This window comes from Diplotaxodon limnothrissa, linkage group LG14 (assembly GCF_057381915.1).
Source record: "Diplotaxodon limnothrissa isolate DT_005_m linkage group LG14, D_limnothrissa_male_GT1.1, whole genome shotgun sequence".
Taxonomy (NCBI): domain Eukaryota; kingdom Metazoa; phylum Chordata; class Actinopteri; order Cichliformes; family Cichlidae; genus Diplotaxodon; species Diplotaxodon limnothrissa.
This window is the reverse complement of record NC_140609.1, coordinates 12,688,715-12,710,688: the sequence shown is the minus strand read 5'-3', so window position 1 is coordinate 12,710,688 and position 21,974 is coordinate 12,688,715. Positions and strand designations below refer to the sequence as shown.

General features: G+C 40.2%; 2 pseudogenes; both read left to right on the top strand.

Annotated features, from left to right (window-relative positions):
- The first annotated feature begins 10,852 nt into the window (after positions 1-10,852).
- Positions 10,853-14,269, top strand: LOC146618527 (spastin pseudogene; annotated as a pseudogene).
- Positions 14,270-18,350: 4,081 nt separating this feature from the next.
- On the top strand, positions 18,351-21,767 carry LOC146618526 (spastin pseudogene; annotated as a pseudogene).
- Positions 21,768-21,974: the final 207 nt, after the last annotated feature.

Here is a 21,974-nt window from a genome sequence, read left to right as displayed (position 1 = left end):
TTAAAAACCAATAAAAGAACTTTAAAATCGATCCTGAAACACACGGGGAGCCAATGCAGCGATTCTAAAACCGGTGTAATGTGGGCCCGCCCTCTGGTCTTCGTCAGCACACGAGCTGCCGAGTTTTGCAAGAGTTGTAAAGTTGAAATATTCTTCTTAGGAAGACCAGAGAGCAGGGCATTACAGTAATCAATGCGACTGGCAATAAAAGCATGCATCAGCATCTCCGTGTTGGCCCGAGAGAGAATAGGGCGGACTCTGGCTATATTTTTTAGATGATAAAATCCAATTTTGGTTACATGTTTAACATGTGGGATAAAACCAAGCTCAGAGTCAAAAATAACACCCAGGTTTTTCACTTGTAGCGAAGGACATAGTGAAAATGCCTCTAATTTAGACAAGAGTTTCTCTCTCTGAGCTTCAGGACCGACAATTAAAACTTCAGTTTTGTCCTGGTTAAGCTGTAAAAAGTTTTCTGCCATCCAAGATCTTATATCCAAGATACAGTTAAAAAGGGCATCCATTGGTCTGGTGTCATCAGGAGACACGGAGATGTACAGCTGCGTGTCATCAGCGTAACTGTGGAAGTTCACTCCATGCCTCCTGATGACACTGCCGAGAGGCAACATATACAAATTAAAAAGTACAGGGCCTAGAACCGACCCTTGAGGCACACCACATGTCATTTTATGGATCTTAGAGGAGCATGTATCCATACTCACCATAAAAGATCTGTCAGAGAGATAGGAAGTGAACCAGTTGTGTACAGCACCAGAGAGGCCCACCATGTGTTTTAGTCTGTTTAAAAGAATAGCGTGGTCTACTGTATCAAAGGCTGCGCTTAGATCCAGCAGCACCAGGACTGAGAGCTTTTGGGCGTCCCAGTTACATCTAAGATCATTTAAAACCTTTAGGAGAGCCGTCTCTGTGCTGTGGTTCACCCTAAATCCAGACTGGAATATCTCCAGGATCTGTCTATCATTGAGAAAATCAGTAATCTGAGTAAAAACAAGTTTTTCTAAGACTTTACTTAAAAATGGTAAGTTGGATACAGGTCTGTAGTTATTAAAATCATTACAATCCAAATTGCTCTTCTTCAGAAGGGGCCTCACCACCGCCGTTTTAAAGGCAGCAGGGAAGACACCCAACTGAAGAGAGCAATTCATCATGTATAAAAGCTCAGCCTCAAAAAATCCATAAAGTGTTTTAAAGAGTGAAGAGGGGATTGGATCTAAAAGACATGTGGTGGGTCTCACTGTGGAGAAAACCTTCTGAAAGTTCTCAGCATTAACCAGGACAAAGCTGTCCAGTGTCTCCTCAGGTACAATCGAGCCCTCAGATGTGTTTACAATCATATCGCGATTAGATAAAATATCAGATCTGATGGCGCTGATCTTTCCCCTGAAGTGGTCTGCAAACTGCTCACAGAGCGAGTCTGTGGGGGTTCTTTGGGAGCTGTTAAAATCAGGGTTAAATAAATGATCTATGGTGGAAAAGAGGACCTTGGGATTATTTTTGTTAATACTGATTATTTTGGCGAAGTATGAATTTCTTGACTTCCTTAATGTATTATTGTACATTTTAAATTGCTCGGAAAATATTTGATGGTTGATATTATTTTTATTTTTCCTCCATCTCCTTTCTGCTGCCCTGCAATTTCTTTTGAGTTTTTTGACTTCTTCGTTTCTCCAGGGTGATGCATGTTTTACGTTAATCTTTTTGGTGGTGAGTGGAGCAACGGAGTCAAGGCTTTTCTTCAGTTTGCTGTTAAAATAACTAAAAATCAAATCGCAGGGTGCAGGTAAAATCACAGGGGGGCATTTGACTAAAACCCTGGTAAAATTTGCAGCCACTGTCACTGCTGTTTAGTTTTCTGTCTTCATTTATGTTGGAAGTGATAAGAAAGCTGTACGTTTTAATTTGTTTCCAAAACCCCGCAGTCAGGACATGCTATATTGTATTTAGATAGAAGCTAGCGAGCTAACTTGCTGCTAACTTCTAACTCATATGTCATAAATTCCATTGTCATGGATGCCTGGATGTTTAACTCAGTTGTTACACCTGGTAGAGCAGAACGCTGATAATTTTATTAAAGATGAAAGACTTAAGACAGTGTTTTAACTCTCAGTAATGCCACAGTGATCATTTGATATATGGACCTGCAGCAGAGTTTAGGCCCAGACACGGCTAGTGACGTCAGACTCAACAATCGGATAGTGATATGAATTACTTTAGAACTCACCGGAGAGAAAATGCCGCGAGCAAACCAACAAAAAGCTGGGGATTGCACGGAACTCGATATCCGCTCGTCTCACCGCTGCAATCCATGCCTGGCGTCTTTGTTTGGTGATATCGGATACATGGGATCCCTCACGTTGCCGCCAGGATGGAAAACGATTAAAAGATTAATCCAGTTTCTTGCCTTCACGATCGTGAGATCTAACATTGCAACCGACTACACACGTACCACCATAGCTGAAGCTGTATCCTTTGTCTGGCCTACTGTGATGGCGGCAGGGGGCGCATTCTAAAATGTCATGTGACAATCTGATTCATGAAGAGTGATGATGTCACAAGGACATGTGATGATGTCACAAGGACATGTGATGATGTCACAAGCACATGCCTTTGAGCCTTTTCTATAAATAGGGGTCAGGAGCAGCAAGTTTTAGTCAGTTTGTTCGCAGCCTTCAAACGTTCGACCAGAGCTATATTTGAAAGTATTTGTAAACCTCTTCAGAGTCACTGTGCACAGGATTAAAAATGTATCCACGAAAATGCCAACAAAGAATAAACAATCTTGCTGCCTCTCCTTCGAGGTCTGGCCAGCCACTCACTTCAAGAGGGAAGCCTGATATGACACGATCCATTGGTGCCTCATCAGTCCAAAGGACATTACAGGAAAACTCCGACCTACATGCAAAAATTAAACAAATTGAAGAAGAGAAGCTTCAACTGGAGGAGAAGTGCAGACAATTGGAAGCACGAAATCAAGAGCTGGAAAAACAACAGCAACGCCAGCCTTACACAAAAATTATTAGTGAGGCCTGGGAAGGAAAGTTTGGTGAAGCACGACAGAAGATTTTGTTCCTGATGAAGGAAAACAAGACAAAGAGTGCTGAATTAAAAGAAACGTCTGCCCAGCTTCAACGCGCGAATGCTACTATTGGGGAGATGCAAAGGGATCTCCAAAACATGGAGCAAAAGAATCAGGCGCTCCAAGGAACGCTTGATGAAGCTATGGAACAAACTGCACAAATCCTCGGACAGAAAAAGGAAGGGGTCACACAAATGCAGGACCAACTCAAAGGCATAAAGAAAAAATACGAAGTGCTGAAAGTCAGGCTGGATGAAACAGAGTGCAAAAAAAAAGAGCTTCTTCAAGAGAAAGAGCAACAGGAAGAAGAAAAAAAACGTATTCTCCAGGACTCAGACAACTTGAAGTGTGAAAACGCTGAAATGCTTGCACAAAAGCAGCAACAAGAGAAAATAAATGAAGACCTGCAGCGTAAGCTTCAAGAAATCACAAGAAGAAATGAGCAGTTAGAAAAGATGCACAAGGAAAAACAACAGCAAAATACAGACAAGTGCAATCTATTAAAAGAAATGGAGCAAAGATGCCAGAAACTTGAGAAGGAAGTTGAAGAAACAACCGATCAGTTGAGAACCCTCATCCTAGAGAAAAAAGTGGTCGTGGAAAAGCTCATGGAAAAGAAGAAAAAACGTTTCCGCTTCTTCTGGAGGAGGGACACTCCTGCTTTTTCTACTTTTTCTATTTTTTCTACTGCTGACGTCACCTCGTCTCCCTCCACCTCTGTTCCATCTTAATTTTCACCTCTCCTCTCCCCTTCTCTCCTAACACTTCTTCCCTCTCTCCTTCATCTTTTTTCACCCCAACCAGTCCCGGCAGTTGACTGCCCCTCGTGAGCCTGGTTCTGCCGGAAGTTTCTGCCCGTTTAAAGGCAGTTTTTCTTCCCCACTGTCGCCTAGTGCTTGCTCAGAGGGGATTGTTGGGGTTTTCTCTTTTCTTTTTTTTTCCCTTCTTATTACCATTTTCCTTTATTTACCGATTTGTTTTGTTTACTTTTCTTTTATGTTGTTTCTTTATTTACTTGTTTAACTTTTTTTCAACTTATGTAATAAACTAATAAACCAATTGAATTTATCCTCTGCGTATTTTACATCTAATCTTTAAAGAATATTTCCAAAACATTTTCAAACATCACGATCTGTCTTTTGTTTGCTTGTTAAAACCCCGTAAATGGTGGAGTAAAAACCCTGTGATATGGTTTAAAACATCAAAATAGACTAAACAACTAGTCTAAAACTAAGAGACACAGGATAAAGTTGGTGTGAAGGTTTCAGTCTGTGAATGAATCTAAGCACCATCACCTTAACTTTAAATTCATCTCTGTTACCCTCTTTGTGACTGAACTCTGACCGTGAGCACCACAGCCACTGCGCACCAGTCACACACACTTTAAATCCATCACAGTAAACCAGTTAGTTTACCTCAGTTTGTTTTGCAGCACATTTCACAACATGCAAAAGCATAATGTGCCATGTACAGACTCAAAATCTGATTTAAAAACATGAGGACTGACCTGTAAGCTTTACATTTACAGTTTATCACATACCACTGAGGTTCTTACCTGTAATTCTAAGCCCTCTTCTTCCTTTTCTGGTTTAAAACATCAAATTAGACTAAACAACTAGTCTAAAACCAAGAGACACTTAAATATTAAGTTAAACCTCTGGGGTTGCCGGACGCGCCGGCGCGTCAAAATCACATGACCAATTTAAGACGACACAGCTACAAGATGCAGCGATTCAGAGGCTGTATCCCAATTCAGGGTCTGCAGCCTTAAAGGCCGCATTTTAAGGCCGATTACGTCACCATGCCAGTCTCCTATTGCCAGAGGCTGAAGTGTGTGTGCAGTCACCAGGTGATAATCTGATATCGTCTACTTCCCCACTGATGTTAAGTAATATGAAAAAAAAAATGAATCCCACCTTAGGCCGAATGTGTGACTCTCTTCGTAGTGGAAGAGAGAATGAATCTTCCCATCCGAATTCACGGCAATCAGTCTGTCAATCAAATCCTGTGGAGTAAAATGAGAGGCTTTGAACAAGAATGCACCGGATAGGGTGCAAAACGAAAACTGTGTGGAAATTTACAATGGGTAAGGTGGAGAACGTATATCAGTCTCAGTGTGAGAGGGTTTATTTGAATGCGTTTGAAGTAAAACAAATGGGTGGGTGGTGTTTGGAGGCCAAATAAAAAGTGCAAACATGCCCTCAGATGGATGACAAAAAAAACCTGCAGTGTGTGGAAAAGAAGAAGAAGAAAAACACTTACAGGTATGGAGGTTGGCATCTCCCTCAGGGTGTATTCGCTTTTGTTGGCCAAAGACTGTCGGCCCAGCAGTTGCCACACCGACTGGGAAGAGGAGAGGAGGTTGACCAAGTACAGGAAGGACTGAAGAGGAAAGTAAATACAGCAGCTGTTAGAGAGAAAAAATGTATTTGCTTTTAAAGACCATTGTGAATGCATTTGTGCACGTCATGGATTGATCAAATCCTAACACATAATAATAATATAACACTATTCAACTACAAACACTACCGATAATATGACAAATAATATCTGTAGTATTCAAAGCAAAACAAAATGTAAAAAGAATTTATGATTGCAAAGGTAAAACATGGTTTACCACACTCTCAAAACTGAATAAGACATATATTCTGAGCAGAGTGGTTGAGCAGAAACCTATTGCAGCCTGAAGAATATTAAACTACAGGAAAGCTCCCTGCATTTTTCACTGGGTCTGGTAGAACAGGGAAAACATATCATCAAAAGCATCAAAGGAAAAAAAGAGAGACACTTGCACAAACGAGCTACAACTTAGATTATATTAAACAGCTTCAAAGAAACGTAAAGAAAAAAACAAGATACGATGGATTTTTTTTTCTAAAATAGAAATATCTATACTTTCATGTGTCTTCTGATGTTTCTGTGCATGTGTGAACTTATCTTCATATGTACTACCAAACCTCCTACTGTACTTAGCACAGATTAAAGCAAAGACTCGAGTTAATTCACCAAAGTGCTGGTGTGTGTATATTTAGTTTTCCTTTGACCTCAGCATATATGTATAACCCACTGATAAGGCAGACTTTAAAGTCGCCTGTGGCAGGACACAGTTTACACATCACTGGCTGTCCGTATTCACTTGGCTAGTCTCTCTGAGAGAGATGACTTGGCTGCTGTCAGAGGCCAAGCATCAGACACACACAGACAGGCTCACGCTGGAGCTTGTTGAAGCTTTCCTGAGAGAAATTCTGCCAAAAACATAACTAAAAATGCAGTCTTATGAAAGTAAGGCTTATTTGCCCAGACACCCATAAACCAATCAGCAAAAAGCCTTTCTTGTTAACAAAATCACTATTGCCAGTTTCTTAAATATGAATATTCACAAGTGAATTTTCTACATGGCTGCTGGTATCACAGCAACACATGGACCACTATTCTGAGTCCTGGGTTAATAATAATTGGAATCAATTTAATTTTAATCAATTTAAACACCTTTGTAACCAGTGAGCTAAAAACATGATGGAAAAGCAAAACTTCTAAGAGATCTGTGTCTGTACTATTATGTAGATATCTAAAAATTGGGGCATTGTGGGCTCCAGGAAGTTTCTCCTTCTCCCTCTCTCTCACACACACACGCACGCACATACATACAATACCTTAATGCAACTCCTATCTGTGGGGTCAATGGGAGTTGGTTTGGGACGGACCACTCTGATGTCGTCACTGCTGCACTCAAGAACAGACCATAGCTCTAGTACCAGGGCCCGAATAAAGCCTGAGACAGAACACGGAGAAATTTGTTGTACCAAACATTTATTTGAAATAGCAGCAACTAAAATTATTAACAGTGCTTTAATAAATAAACGACTGACTTTGTTATTGTGTCCAATCTTTTAAAGAAATCTGTCTTTGCATTGCTGGCACCGTTTTGATTGGAGGATTTGAATCTCAGGAAGGAAGGAATTTATAATGCCACTCCCTTTGATCCCATTTAATCTCTTCCCTGTTGCACTTTGGCCTGTCAGTAACTACATTTGAATTTTGCAGCTCAAGCTTGCACATAAAGGCTGGATAAAAACGTTAATGCAATCAAAATGTACGCAGCCCTCGCTGGAAAACTGGGGATACAGTACAGTACATAAATGATGAAGCAAAGACAAAACATTAGTGTCATGGAAGAAGAAATAGTCAGTGCATCACGGGAAGCTCCCAGCAATAAAACCTGCATTTGTATTGACACATAAACCTTAATTTGTGAGCAATTTTCAGTGTATTTCAGTTAAATTAATGAGACAAATATAACAAAAGGGATTTTATACTTAGAAGAAGAATATGAAATTGAAATATTAAACTAAGAAAACTATAAATACTGCAGTTCTAGAGTTACAGATATACAATTAAGCTTTGCATATCAGTGCTGTATAACCCAGGGAATGTACTTTTTTTTTTTTATAATTGAATAGTAATGGAAATCATGAACTGTTTTTCAGAGGTCATAGATCAAATGAGCAGTAGAGTTTTTCTCACAGAATGGTTCTTTCACATAGAAAGCAGTGTGTGCTGCAGGTTTAGCAAATGGCCCATCATTTGTATCTCCAGTGTCTGTTGAAGTGTACAGTATCTGTGTGTGTGCATGACCGTCGGTGCTCTCTGCTCACTCGGGTTCAGAGGTACAGGGAGGAGGCTCAGCAGGAGTAGAGGCAGCTGCTTCATCACAAACATGCCAGGTGCAGGCGGTAAAGGCCCTTTCTGTTTCCTCTCAACCCTCCTGCCAAAGCCATAGAACTCTGCCGAGGTGAACCAGACAACACAATATAGACATTTTTCCCTGTTCCTACATGGAAACACAAGATCAAACGGGCATTTTTTTTTGGCATAAATATGTATATCATATCGGACTCAGTTTGTTCCTGTTATTGTTTTTGCACTGTACTTGTCATCCATTCCAGTGAAACGATGCAGAAGGTTGTAGGTTGTGCAATAGTGCCATCTAGAGGTGAAGTAACATCACACTGCCCGTGCTCTTGTCTCGTCACGGTGTTTGCGTGTTTCTCCCTCTCTGCACACTCATGGGAATGTGCTGTCAGGCAGGACTCAGCGTTATATTCACAATATGTGGAAAATATATTGATATTGAATGTTCAAATATGAGGATATGTATAATGTATAGGTTGACTTTGCTCTACCTACACTTCTGGCAGAGCAGCAGTTGCAATGCGAACACATAATTAAACGGTGTATTTATAGGAACAGATTTCTTGCCTATGGCAGACAAAGTGATTTTAAACGTGTAAAAGGTTTCATTCACAGATGATTTATTACTATCACACCCTGGAGACTTTATAAAGAGCACTGCTGCAAAAGCAGCCTAAACAAACTTGTACAGTAGGTCACGCTGGTTTAGTTTTTCATCAAAATGCTTTTTTTCTTTTACTATTATTTTTGAAAACGTTACAGCACTGGTGGACATTTCCTACCAAATAAGAACTAGACACTACTGTTATGTAGTGGTTAATTGGAAAACTGTTTTATCACGAATTTCTTATTTAGAAATAATTAAAATTTTATTTGATGTTTTTTTTTTTTTTGGATGGATACTGTTATTGCAGTGATGCTGTAATTAAACTGTCTTCACCCCAGTAGAATAATTGCATGACTCCATCACTGAAGTGGAGGGTTTGCTTTGGAGGGGAAACGCACAGTGTCTCTTTAGTAGCATGGTGGTTGGATCCCACATTTGTTTCTTATGTAACATTGTAAATAGCTGCTAAGACAGCATATCTATTGGACAAGCACATATTATACATACTTTGCACGTGCAGTATTTAATAGAAAGCAGTGTGTGCTGCAGGTTTAGCAAATGGCCCATCATTTGTAAGCTCTGTCTGGACTATATCACTTTTTGAGGTCATCCTTCTTTCTGTCAGTCTGCCTTTTTATCGATGGCACAAACATATGTCACATCATGGAACACATGAGTGCTCCACAGCCAGCGCTGCTCAACACAGCAGGGAACTGTTCTTGCGTGGGTAAAGTCATAGGAGAGAATAGGTTTCAGAACGCAGCGGTGCTGTTATAAGCGAAGGGCTGATAAGTAATCAGACTTCTTTTCCCATAACCAGTTGAGTCGCCCCTTCTAGCCAATAGAAAGAATGCAGGATTAAAATATTTGTTCACTAGCTTCATTTTTTGACCTCTTTTGACAAGAGTACGGTATTTCCTGGAGCCTTTTGCATATGGATAAACCTAGTATCAGTATACAACTGATATGTGAATCCATTTATCAAAAAAGAACGCCTCTTCTTACTCTTTCTTACCCAAACAAAAACGGTTTGACAAATACATTTCTCCCTAAGCTGCCTTAAGTCTCCTTTATACCGACAACACAAAAACAACAACAACAACTTATAATATAAGCCTTAAGCATCACAGCTGACAAGTGTTTGTTGTGTCCAAATAACTGCAATAGTACCTGAACTGTGCAGAGCCACAACTCCCGGAGCAGTTGCTGCCACCTGTGTCACCATCACCCCGTAGCCAAACTTCTCGCAGCTGCTCACCTACAGAAAACACACAGAAATCTCATACCCCTAGAAATATTTCAGCCTTTCACTATCACAGTTTTTGGTTATCAGGTAAAAAATGAATGAGAGTTTGGAAAAAGGATGGAAAAGGTTTAGGTCAAATGTAGTACTAATGTATCATAAAGGGAGATGTGTAAGTAAATCTGGGATTCTGGAAAGGCACAACATAATGTAGTTAAACATGCTGTGGAGAATTTAAATTGTAAATTGATATTGGAGTGTGCAGGCCCTTCATTAATTACAACACAATGCCACAACTAAAAATAGACAAAATATAATTACATTCCATAATTAAAGTGTAATGCCAAACTAGAGAAGCAATTACAATGGTGCGTAAACAATGGCAGTAAATTAAGCCCACGGGGGATCAGCTAAGGTTTGCAGCAAGCCTGAGTGTTTGTGTGTTTACAATTTGAATCTTAGACTCAGACCCTGTGACAAGGTCTGTGAAAACCACGTTTTTATGCCTGAAATACTACAGTACTACACTCCCACCAGATGAGCTCATGCAGCCTGTCACGAACCGGGACATACAACCATGACAAAACAGGAGATGCACACACAATTTATTGTGTTATTAATTTAGATCAACTGTGCTAATATAGTATACCAAAATGAAAACAATAACTCAAATTTCAGATATTTGAGGTTGTGCTGAAAATAATGGTGCCAAATAAGGCAAGAAAAACATATTTTAAAGGTGAAATATAGAGGTAAAATCAAAAATAGTCAAGAACGGCCAATTATACCCTGGACCACAGAGGGTTAAATTTGAAAACGGTTTAAAAAAAAACATCCCCATTCTAAAATGTCATGTGACAATCTGATTCATGAAGAGTGATGATGTCACAAGGACATGTGATGATGTCACAAGGACATGTGATGATGTCACAAGCACATGCCTTTGAGCCTTTGAAGTTTTTCTATAAATAGGGGTCAGGAGCAGCAAGTTTTAGTCAGTTTGTTCGCAGCCTTCAAACGTTCGACCAGAGCTATATTTGAAAGTATTTGTAAACCTCTGTAACATCACGCTCCAAAGCCCTGTGACGTTTCTGTGTTCTGTGACGTTGTCCCAAAGAAAGACCTTTAAATGCGATAAATAGCCTAAACGTTTTCGTTTATGACTAGTTTACCGTGTTATGACTGTGAACAGGGGGGAAGTCGCGCAAGAGAAATGTCGACCAAAACAATTGCAAGTAAGCCAAAGTCAGTTCCTAAAAGTCAACCCGCAGGTGTTTCCACCACCATCAGACCCTCCACTTCTGTAAGACCTCCATTAAGAATAACTGATGCAAAGAAAACCGCTCGGGTGGGAAAAACTCAGAATGGAAGACCGGCAGCTGTGAAACAGCCCCCGAAGAGGGATATGAAAAAGAATGTGGACAGTAAACTGGTCAGCTTAATTACAAATGAAATTGTATACAGTGGAGCGACTGTGTCATTTGATGACATCGCAGGGCAGGATCTGGCAAAGCAAGCACTTCAAGAAATTGTCATCCTTCCTGCCTTAAGACCTGATCTCTTTACTGGTCTGAGAGCTCCTGCACGTGGCTTGCTTTTATTTGGCCCACCAGGAAATGGGAAGACCATGCTCGCCAAAGCAGTTGCTGCAGAGTCTAATGCAACATTCTTCAACATCAGTGCTGCTAGTTTGACCTCCAAATATGTGGGAGAAGGCGAGAAGCTCGTACGAGCACTCTTTGCAGTTGCAAGAGAGAGACAGCCCTCAGTAATCTTCATCGATGAAGTGGACGGCTTGCTCTGTCAAAGGAGGGAGGGGGAGCACGACGCCTCTCGCCGTTTAAAAACTGAGTTCCTCATTGAGTTTGACGGGTTGCAGTCAGGAAAGGATGACAGAGTACTTGTAATGGGAGCAACGAACAGGCCCCAGGAGCTCGATGAAGCAATATTAAGGCGCTTTGCAAAAAGAGTATATGTGACCTTACCCGATGAGAAGACAAGATTTACGCTGCTGAAAAATCTTTTGGGAACGCACGGGAGTCCACTGAGCCAAGACGAACTGTCCTGTCTTGCAAAAGTGACTGAAGGATATTCAGGGAGCGATTTGACAGCATTAGCCAAAGATGCTGCACTTGGCCCAATAAGAGAGTTGGCACCAGAACAAGTCCGTGTTATAGCTGCTGCTGAGGTGCGCAACATTAAGATAAAAGACTTTGAGGATTCTCTGAAGCAAATCAAACCAACTGTTAGTCCAGCAACTCTTAACATGTACACCAAATAGAACAAAGATTTTGGTGGTCCTCCTTCAATAAATCCAAATCCAGTCAGGCTGGATGAAACAGAGTGCAAAAATAAAGAGCTTCTTCAAGAGAAAGAGCAACAGGAAAAAGAAAAAAAACGTATTCTCCAGGACTTGGAGAGAAGAAATCTACAACTGAACAAATTAATACAATGAAGGACAGAACACCTGAACTGGAAGGAGAAGTATTGGAAAAACGACGTTCAAAGATGCAGCGTAGGATCAATGAAATGGCGAAAAAACACTCAGAGGTCATTAATGAGATGTTGTTGAACTCAGACAACTTGAAGTGTGAAAACGCTGAAATGCTTGCACAAAAGCAGCAACAAGAGAAAATAAATGAAGACCTGCAGCGTAAGCTTCAAGAAATCACAAGAAGAAATGAGCAGTTAGAAAAGATGCACAAGGAAAAACAACAGCAAAATACAGACAAGTGCAATCTATTAAAAGAAATGGAGCAAAGATGCCAGAAACTTGAGAAGGAAGTTGAAGAAACAACCGATCAGTTGAGAACCCTCATCCTAGAGAAAAAAGTGGTCGTGGAAAAGCTCATGGAAAAGAAGAAAAAACGTTTCCGCTTCTTCTGGAGGAGGGACACTCCTGCTTTTTCTACTCTTTCTATTTTTTCTACTGCTGACGTCACCTCGTCTCCCTCCACCTCTGTTCCATCTTAATTTTCACCTCTCCTCTCCCCTTCTCTCCTAACACTTCTTCCCTCTCTCCTTCATCTTTTTTCACCCCAACCAGTCCCGGCAGTTGACTGCCCCTCGTGAGCCTGGTTCTGCCGGAAGTTTCTGCCCGTTTAAAGGCAGTTTTTCTTCCCCACTGTCGCCTAGTGCTTGCTCAGAGGGGATTGTTGGGGTTTTCTCTTTTCTTTTTTTTCCCCTTCTTATTACCATTTTCCTTTATTTACCGATTTGTTTTGTTTACTTTTCTTTTACGTTGTTTCTTTATTTACTTGTTTAACTTTTTTTCAACTTATGTAATAAACTAATAAACCAATTGAATTTATCCTCTGCGTATTTTACATCTAATCTTTAAAGAATATTTCCAAAACATTTTCAAACATCACGATCTGTCTTTTGTTTGCTTGTTAAAACCCCGTAAATGGTGAAGTAAAAACCCTGTGATATGGTTTAAAACATCAAAATAGACTAAACAACTAGTCTAAAACTAAGAGACACAGGATAAAGTTGGTGTGAAGGTTTCAGTCTGTGAATGAATCTAAGCACCATCACCTTAACTTTAAATTCATCTCTGTTACCCTCTTTGTGACTGAACTCTGACCGTGAGCACCACAGCCACTGCGCACCAGTCACACACACTTTAAATCCATCACAGTAAACCAGTTAGTTTACCTCAGTTTGTTTTGCAGCACATTTCACAACATGCAAAAGCATAATGTGCCATGTACAGACTCAAAATCTGATTTAAAAACATGAGGACTGACCTGTAAGCTTTACATTTACAGTTTATCACATACCACTGAGCAGTTCTTACCTGTAATTCTAAGCCCTCTTCTTCCTTTTCTGGTTTAAAACATCAAATTAGACTAAACAACTAGTCTAAAACCAAGAGACACTTAAATATTAAGTTAAACCTCTGGGGTTGCCGGACGCGCCGGCGCGTCAAAATCACATGACCAATTTAAGACGACACAGCTACAAGATGCAGCGATTCAGAGGCTGTATCCCAATTCAGGGTCTGCAGCCTTAAAGGCCGCATTTTAAGGCCGATTACGTCACCATGCCAGTCTCCTATTGCCAGAGGCTGAAGTGTGTGTGCAGTCACCAGGTGATAATCTGATATCGTCTACTTCCCCACTGATGTTAAGTAATATGAAAAAAATAATGAATCCCACCTTAGGCCGAATGTGTGACTCTCTTCGTAGTGGAAGAGAGAATGAATCTTCCCATCCGAATTCACGGCAATCAGTCTGTCAATCAAATCCTGTGGAGTAAAATGAGAGGCTTTGAACAAGAATGCACCGGATAGGGTGCAAAACGAAAACTGTGTGGAAATTTACAATGGGTAAGGTGGAGAACGTATATCAGTCTCAGTGTGAGAGGGTTTATTTGAATGCGTTTGAAGTAAAACAAATGGGTGGGTGGTGTTTGGAGGCCAAATAAAAAGTGCAAACATGCCCTCAGATGGATGACAAAAAAAAACTGCAGTGTGTGGAAAAGAAGAAGAAGAAAAACACTTACAGGTATGGAGGTTGGCATCTCCCTCAGGGTGTATTCGCTTTTGTTGGCCAAAGACTGTCGGCCCAGCAGTTGCCACACCGACTGGGAAGAGGAGAGGAGGTTGACCAAGTACAGGAAGGACTGAAGAGGAAAGTAAATACAGCAGCTGTTAGAGAGAAAAAATGTATTTGCTTTTAAAGACCATTGTGAATGCATTTGTGCACGTCATGGATTGATCAAATCCTAACACATAATAATAATATAACACTATTCAACTACAAACACTACCGATAATATGACAAATAATATCTGTAGTATTCAAAGCAAAACAAAATGTAAAAAGAATTTATGATTGCAAAGATAAAACATGGTTTACCACACTCTCAAAACTGAATAAGACATATATTCTGAGCAGAGTGGTTGAGCAGAAACCTATTGCAGCCTGAAGAATATTAAACTACAGGAAAGCTCCCTGCATTTTTCACTGGGTCTGGTAGAACAGGGAAAACATATCATCAAAAGCATCAAAGGAAAAAAAGAGAGACACTTGCACAAACGAGCTACAACTTAGATTATATTAAACAGCTTCAAAGAAACGTAAAGAAAAAAACAAGATACGATGGATTTTTTTTTCTAAAATAGAAATATCTATACTTTCATGTGTCTTCTGATGTTTCTGTGCATGTGTGAACTTATCTTCATATGTACTACCAAACCTCCTACTGTACTTAGCACAGATTAAAGCAAAGACTCGAGTTAATTCACCAAAGTGCTGGTGTGTGTATATTTAGTTTTCCTTTGACCTCAGCATATATGTATAACCCACTGATAAGGCAGACTTTAAAGTCGCCTGTGGCAGGACACAGTTTACACATCACTGGCTGTCCGTATTCACTTGGCTAGTCTCTCTGAGAGAGATGACTTGGCTGCTGTCAGAGGCCAAGCATCAGACACACACAGACAGGCTCACGCTGGAGCTTGTTGAAGCTTTCCTGAGAGAAATTCTGCCAAAAACATAACTAAAAATGCAGTCTTATGAAAGTAAGGCTTATTTGCCCAGACACCCATAAACCAATCAGCAAAAAGCCTTTCTTGTTAACAAAATCACTATTGCCAGTTTCTTAAATATGAATATTCACAAGTGAATTTTCTACATGGCTGCTGGTATCACAGCAACACATGGACCACTATTCTGAGTCCTGGGTTAATAATAATTGGAATCAATTTAATTTTAATCAATTTAAACACCTTTGTAACCAGTGAGCTAAAAACATGATGGAAAAGCAAAACTTCTAAGAGATCTGTGTCTGTACTATTATGTAGATATCTAAAAATTGGGGCATTGTGGGCTCCAGGAAGTTTCTCCTTCTCCCTCTCTCTCACACACACACGCACGCACATACATACAATACCTTAATGCAACTCCTATCTATGGGGTCAATGGGAGTTGGTTTGGGACGGACCACTCTGATGTCGTCACTGCTGCACTCAAGAACAGACCATAGCTCTAGTACCAGGGCCCGAATAAAGCCTGAGACAGAACACGGAGAAATTTGTTGTACCAAACATTTATTTGAAATAGCAGCAACTAAAATTATTAACAGTGCTTTAATAAATAAACGACTGACTTTGTTATTGTGTCCAATCTTTTAAAGAAATCTGTCTTTGCATTGCTGGCACCGTTTTGATTGGAGGATTTGAATCTCAGGAAGGAAGGAATTTATAATGCCACTCCCTTTGATCCCATTTAATCTCTTCCCTGTTGCACTTTGGCCTGTCAGTAACTACATTTGAATTTTGCAGCTCAAGCTTGCACATAAAGGCTGGATAAAAACGTTAATGCAATCAAAATGTACGCAGCCCTCGCTGGAAAACTGGGGATACAGTACAGTACATAAATGATGAAGCAAAGACAAAACATTAGTGTCATGGAAGAAGAAATAGTCAGTGCATCACGGGAAGCTCCCAGCAATAAAACCTGCATTTGTATTGACACATAAACCTTAATTTGTGAGCAATTTTCAGTGTATTTCAGTTAAATTAACGAGACAAATATAACAAAAGGGATTTTATACTTAGAAGAAGAATATGAAATTGAAATATTAAACTAAGAAAACTATAAATACTGCAGTTCTAGAGTTACAGATATACAATTAAGCTTTGCATATCAGTGCTGTATAACCCAGGGAATGTACTTTTTTTATATAATTGAATAGTAATGGAAATCATGAACTGTTTTTCAGAGGTCATAGATCAAATGAGCAGTAGAGTTTTTCTCACAGAATGGTTCTTTCACATAGAAAGCAGTGTGTGCTGCAGGTTTAGCAAATGGCCCATCATTTGTAAGCTCTGTCTGGACTATATCACTTTTTGAGGTCATCCTTCTTTCTGTCAGTCTGCCTTTTTATCGATGGCACAAACATATGTCACATCATGGAACACATGAGTGCTCCACAGCCAGCGCTGCTCAACACAGCAGGGAACTGTTCTTGCGTGGGTAAAGTCATAGGAGAGAATAGGTTTCAGAACGCAGCGGTGCTGTTATAAGCGAAGGGCTGATAAGTAATCAGACTTCTTTTCCCATAACCAGTTGAGTCGCCCCTTCTAGCCAATAGAAAGAATGCAGGATTAAAATATTTGTTCACTAGCTTCATTTTTTGACCTCTTTTGACAAGAGTACGGTATTTCCTGGAGCCTTTTGCATATGGATAAACCTAGTATCAGTATACAACTGATATGTGAATCCATTTATCAAAAAAGAACGCCTCTTCTTACTCTTTCTTACCCAAACAAAAACGGTTTGACAAATACATTTCTCCCTAAGCTGCCTTAAGTCTCCTTTATACCGACAACACAAAAACAACAACAACAACTTATAATATAAGCCTTAAGCATCACAGCTGACAAGTGTTTGTTGTGTCCAAATAACTGCAATAGTACCTGAACTGTGCAGAGCCACAACTCCCGGAGCAGTTGCTGCCACCTGTGTCACCATCACCCCGTAGCCAAACTTCTCGCAGCTGCTCACCTACAGAAAACACACAGAAATCTCATACCCCTAGAAATATTTCAGCCTTTCACTATCACAGTTTTTGGTTATCAGGTAAAAAATGAATGAGAGTTTGGAAAAAGGATGGAAAAGGTTTAGGTCAAATGTAGTACTAATGTATCATAAAGGGAGATGTGTAAGTAAATCTGGGATTCTGGAAAGGCACAACATAATGTAGTTAAACATGCTGTGGAGAATTTAAATTGTAAATTGATATTGGAGTGTGCAGGCCCTTCATTAATTACAACACAATGCCACAACTAAAAATAGACAAAATATAATTACATTCCATAATTAAAGTGTAATGCCAAACTAGAGAAGCAATTACAATGGTGCGTAAACAATGGCAGTAAATTAAGCCCACGGGGGATCAGCTAAGGTTTGCAGCAAGCCTGAGTGTTTGTGTGTTTACAATTTGAATCTTAGACTCAGACCCTGTGACAAGGTCTGTGAAAACCACGTTTTTATGCCTGAAATACTACAGTACTACACTCCCACCAGATGAGCTCATGCAGCCTGTCACGAACCGGGACATACAACCATGACAAAACAGGAGATGCACACACAATTTATTGTGTTATTAATTTAGATCAACTGTGCTAATATAGTATACCAAAATGAAAACAATAACTCAAATTTCAGATATTTGAGGTTGTGCTGAAAATAATGGTGCCAAATAAGGCAAGAAAAACATATTTTAAAGGTGAAATATAGAGGTAAAATCAAAAATAGTCAAGAACGGCCAATTATACCCTGGACCACAGAGGGTTAAATTTGAAAACGGTTTAAAAAAAAACATCCCCATTCTAAAATGTCATGTGACAATCTGATTCATGAAGAGTGATGATGTCACAAGGACATGTGATGATGTCACAAGGACATGTGATGATGTCACAAGCACATGCCTTTGAGCCTTTGAAGTTTTTCTATAAATAGGGGTCAGGAGCAGCAAGTTTTAGTCAGTTTGTTCGCAGCCTTCAAACGTTCGACCAGAGCTATATTTGAAAGTATTTGTAAACCTCTGTAACATCACGCTCCAAAGCCCTGTGACGTTTCTGTGTTCTGTGACGTTGTCCCAAAGAAAGACCTTTAAATGCGATAAATAGCCTAAACGTTTTCGTTTATGACTAGTTTACCGTGTTATGACTGTGAACAGGGGGGAAGTCGCGCAAGAGAAATGTCGACCAAAACAATTGCAAGTAAGCCAAAGTCAGTTCCTAAAAGTCAACCCGCAGGTGTTTCCACCACCATCAGACCCTCCACTTCTGTAAGACCTCCATTAAGAATAACTGATGCAAAGAAAACCGCTCGGGTGGGAAAAACTCAGAATGGAAGACCGGCAGCTGTGAAACAGCCCCCGAAGAGGGATATGAAAAAGAATGTGGACAGTAAACTGGTCAGCTTAATTACAAATGAAATTGTATACAGTGGAGCGACTGTGTCATTTGATGACATCGCAGGGCAGGATCTGGCAAAGCAAGCACTTCAAGAAATTGTCATCCTTCCTGCCTTAAGACCTGATCTCTTTACTGGTCTGAGAGCTCCTGCACGTGGCTTGCTTTTATTTGGCCCACCAGGAAATGGGAAGACCATGCTCGCCAAAGCAGTTGCTGCAGAGTCTAATGCAACATTCTTCAACATCAGTGCTGCTAGTTTGACCTCCAAATATGTGGGAGAAGGCGAGAAGCTCGTACGAGCACTCTTTGCAGTTGCAAGAGAGAGACAGCCCTCAGTAATCTTCATCGATGAAGTGGACGGCTTGCTCTGTCAAAGGAGGGAGGGGGAGCACGACGCCTCTCGCCGTTTAAAAACTGAGTTCCTCATTGAGTTTGACGGGTTGCAGTCAGGAAAGGATGACAGAGTACTTGTAATGGGAGCAACGAACAGGCCCCAGGAGCTCGATGAAGCAATATTAAGGCGCTTTGCAAAAAGAGTATATGTGACCTTACCCGATGAGAAGACAAGATTTACGCTGCTGAAAAATCTTTTGGGAACGCACGGGAGTCCACTGAGCCAAGACGAACTGTCCTGTCTTGCAAAAGTGACTGAAGGATATTCAGGGAGCGATTTGACAGCATTAGCCAAAGATGCTGCACTTGGCCCAATAAGAGAGTTGGCACCAGAACAAGTCCGTGTTATAGCTGCTGCTGAGGTGCGCAACATTAAGATGAAAGACTTTGAGGATTCTCTGAAGCAAATCAAACCAACTGTTAGTCCAGCAACTCTTAACATGTACACCAAATAGAACAAAGATTTTGGTGGTCCTTCTTCAATAAATCCAAATCCAGTCAGGCTGGATGAAACAGAGTGCAAAAATAAAGAGCTTCTTCAAGAGAAAGAGCAACAGGAAAAAGAAAAAAAAAGTATTCTCCAGGACTTGGAGAGAAGAAATCTACAACTGAACAAATTAATACAATGAAGGACAGAACACCTGAACTGGAAGGAGAAGTATTGGAAAAACGACGTTCAAAGATGCAGCGTAGGATCAATGAAATGGCGAAAAAACACTCAGAGGTCATTAATGAGATGTTGTTGAACTCAGACAACTTGAAGTGTGAAAACGCTGAAATGCTTGCACAAAAGCAGCAACAAGAGAAAATAAATGAAGACCTGCAGCGTAAGCTTCAAGAAATCACAAGAAGAAATGAGCAGTTAGAAAAGATGCACAAGGAAAAACAACAGCAAAATACAGACAAGTGCAATCTATTAAAAGAAATGGAGCAAAGATGCCAGAAACTTGAGAAGGAAGTTGAAGAAACAACCGATCAGTTGAGAACCCTCATCCTAGAGAAAAAAGTGGTCGTGGAAAAGCTCATGGAAAAGAAGAAAAAACGTTTCCGCTTCTTCTGGAGGAGGGACACTCCTGCTTTTTCTACTTTTTCTATTTTTTCTACTGCTGACGTCACCTCGTCTCCCTCCACCTCTGTTCCATCTTAATTTTCACCTCTCCTCTCCCCTTCTCTCCTAACACTTCTTCCCTCTCTCCTTCATCTTTTTTCACCCCAACCAGTCCCGGCAGTTGACTGCCCCTCGTGAGCCTGGTTCTGCCGGAAGTTTCTGCCCGTTTAAAGGCAGTTTTTCTTCCCCACTGTCGCCTAGTGCTTGCTCAGAGGGGATTGTTGGGGTTTTCTCTTTTCTTTTTTTTTCCCTTCTTATTACCATTTTCCTTTATTTACCGATTTGTTTTGTTTACTTTTCTTTTATGTTGTTTCTTTATTTACTTGTTTAACTTTTTTTCAACTTATGTAATAAACTAATAAACCAATTGAATTTATCCTCTGCGTATTTTACATCTAATCTTTAAAGAATATTTCCAAAACATTTTCAAACATCACGATCTGTCTTTTGTTTGCTTGTTAAAACCCCGTAAATGGTGGAGTAAAAACCCTGTGATATGGTTTAAAACATCAAAATAGACTAAACAACTAGTCTAAAACTAAGAGACACAGGATAAAGTTGGTGTGAAGGTTTCAGTCTGTGAATGAATCTAAGCACCATCACCTTAACTTTAAATTCATCTCTGTTACCCTCTTTGTGACTGAACTCTGACCGTGAGCACCACAGCCACTGCGCACCAGTCACACACACTTTAAATCCATCACAGTAAACCAGTTAGTTTACCTCAGTTTGTTTTGCAGCACATTTCACAACATGCAAAAGCATAATGTGCCATGTACAGACTCAAAATCTGATTTAAAAACATGAGGACTGACCTGTAAGCTTTACATTTACAGTTTATCACATACCACTGAGCAGTTCTTACCTGTAATTCTAAGCCCTCTTCTTCCTTTTCTGGTTTAAAACATCAAATTAGACTAAACAACTAGTCTAAAACCAAGAGACACTTAAATATTAAGTTAAACCTCTGGGGTTGCCGGACGCGCCGGCGCGTCAAAATCACATGACCAATTTAAGACGACACAGCTACAAGATGCAGCGATTCAGAGGCTGTATCCCAATTCAGGGTCTGCAGCCTTAAAGGCCGCATTTTAAGGCCGATTACGTCACCATGCCAGTCTCCTATTGCCAGAGGCTGAAGTGTGTGTGCAGTCACCAGGTGATAATCTGATATCGTCTACTTCCCCACTGATGTTAAGTAATATGAAAAAAATAATGAATCCCACCTTAGGCCGAATGTGTGACTCTCTTCGTAGTGGAAGAGAGAATGAATCTTCCCATCCGAATTCACGGCAATCAGTCTGTCAATCAAATCCTGTGGAGTAAAATGAGAGGCTTTGAACAAGAATGCACCGGATAGGGTGCAAAACGAAAACTGTGTGGAAATTTACAATGGGTAAGGTGGAGAACGTATATCAGTCTCAGTGTGAGAGGGTTTATTTGAATGCGTTTGAAGTAAAACAAATGGGTGGGTGGTGTTTGGAGGCCAAATAAAAAGTGCAAACATGCCCTCAGATGGATGACAAAAAAAAACTGCAGTGTGTGGAAAAGAAGAAGAAGAAAAACACTTACAGGTATGGAGGTTGGCATCTCCCTCAGGGTGTATTCGCTTTTGTTGGCCAAAGACTGTCGGCCCAGCAGTTGCCACACCGACTGGGAAGAGGAGAGGAGGTTGACCAAGTACAGGAAGGACTGAAGAGGAAAGTAAATACAGCAGCTGTTAGAGAGAAAAAATGTATTTGCTTTTAAAGACCATTGTGAATGCATTTGTGCACGTCATGGATTGATCAAATCCTAACACATAATAATAATATAACACTATTCAACTACAAACACTACCGATAATATGACAAATAATATCTGTAGTATTCAAAGCAAAACAAAATGTAAAAAGAATTTATGA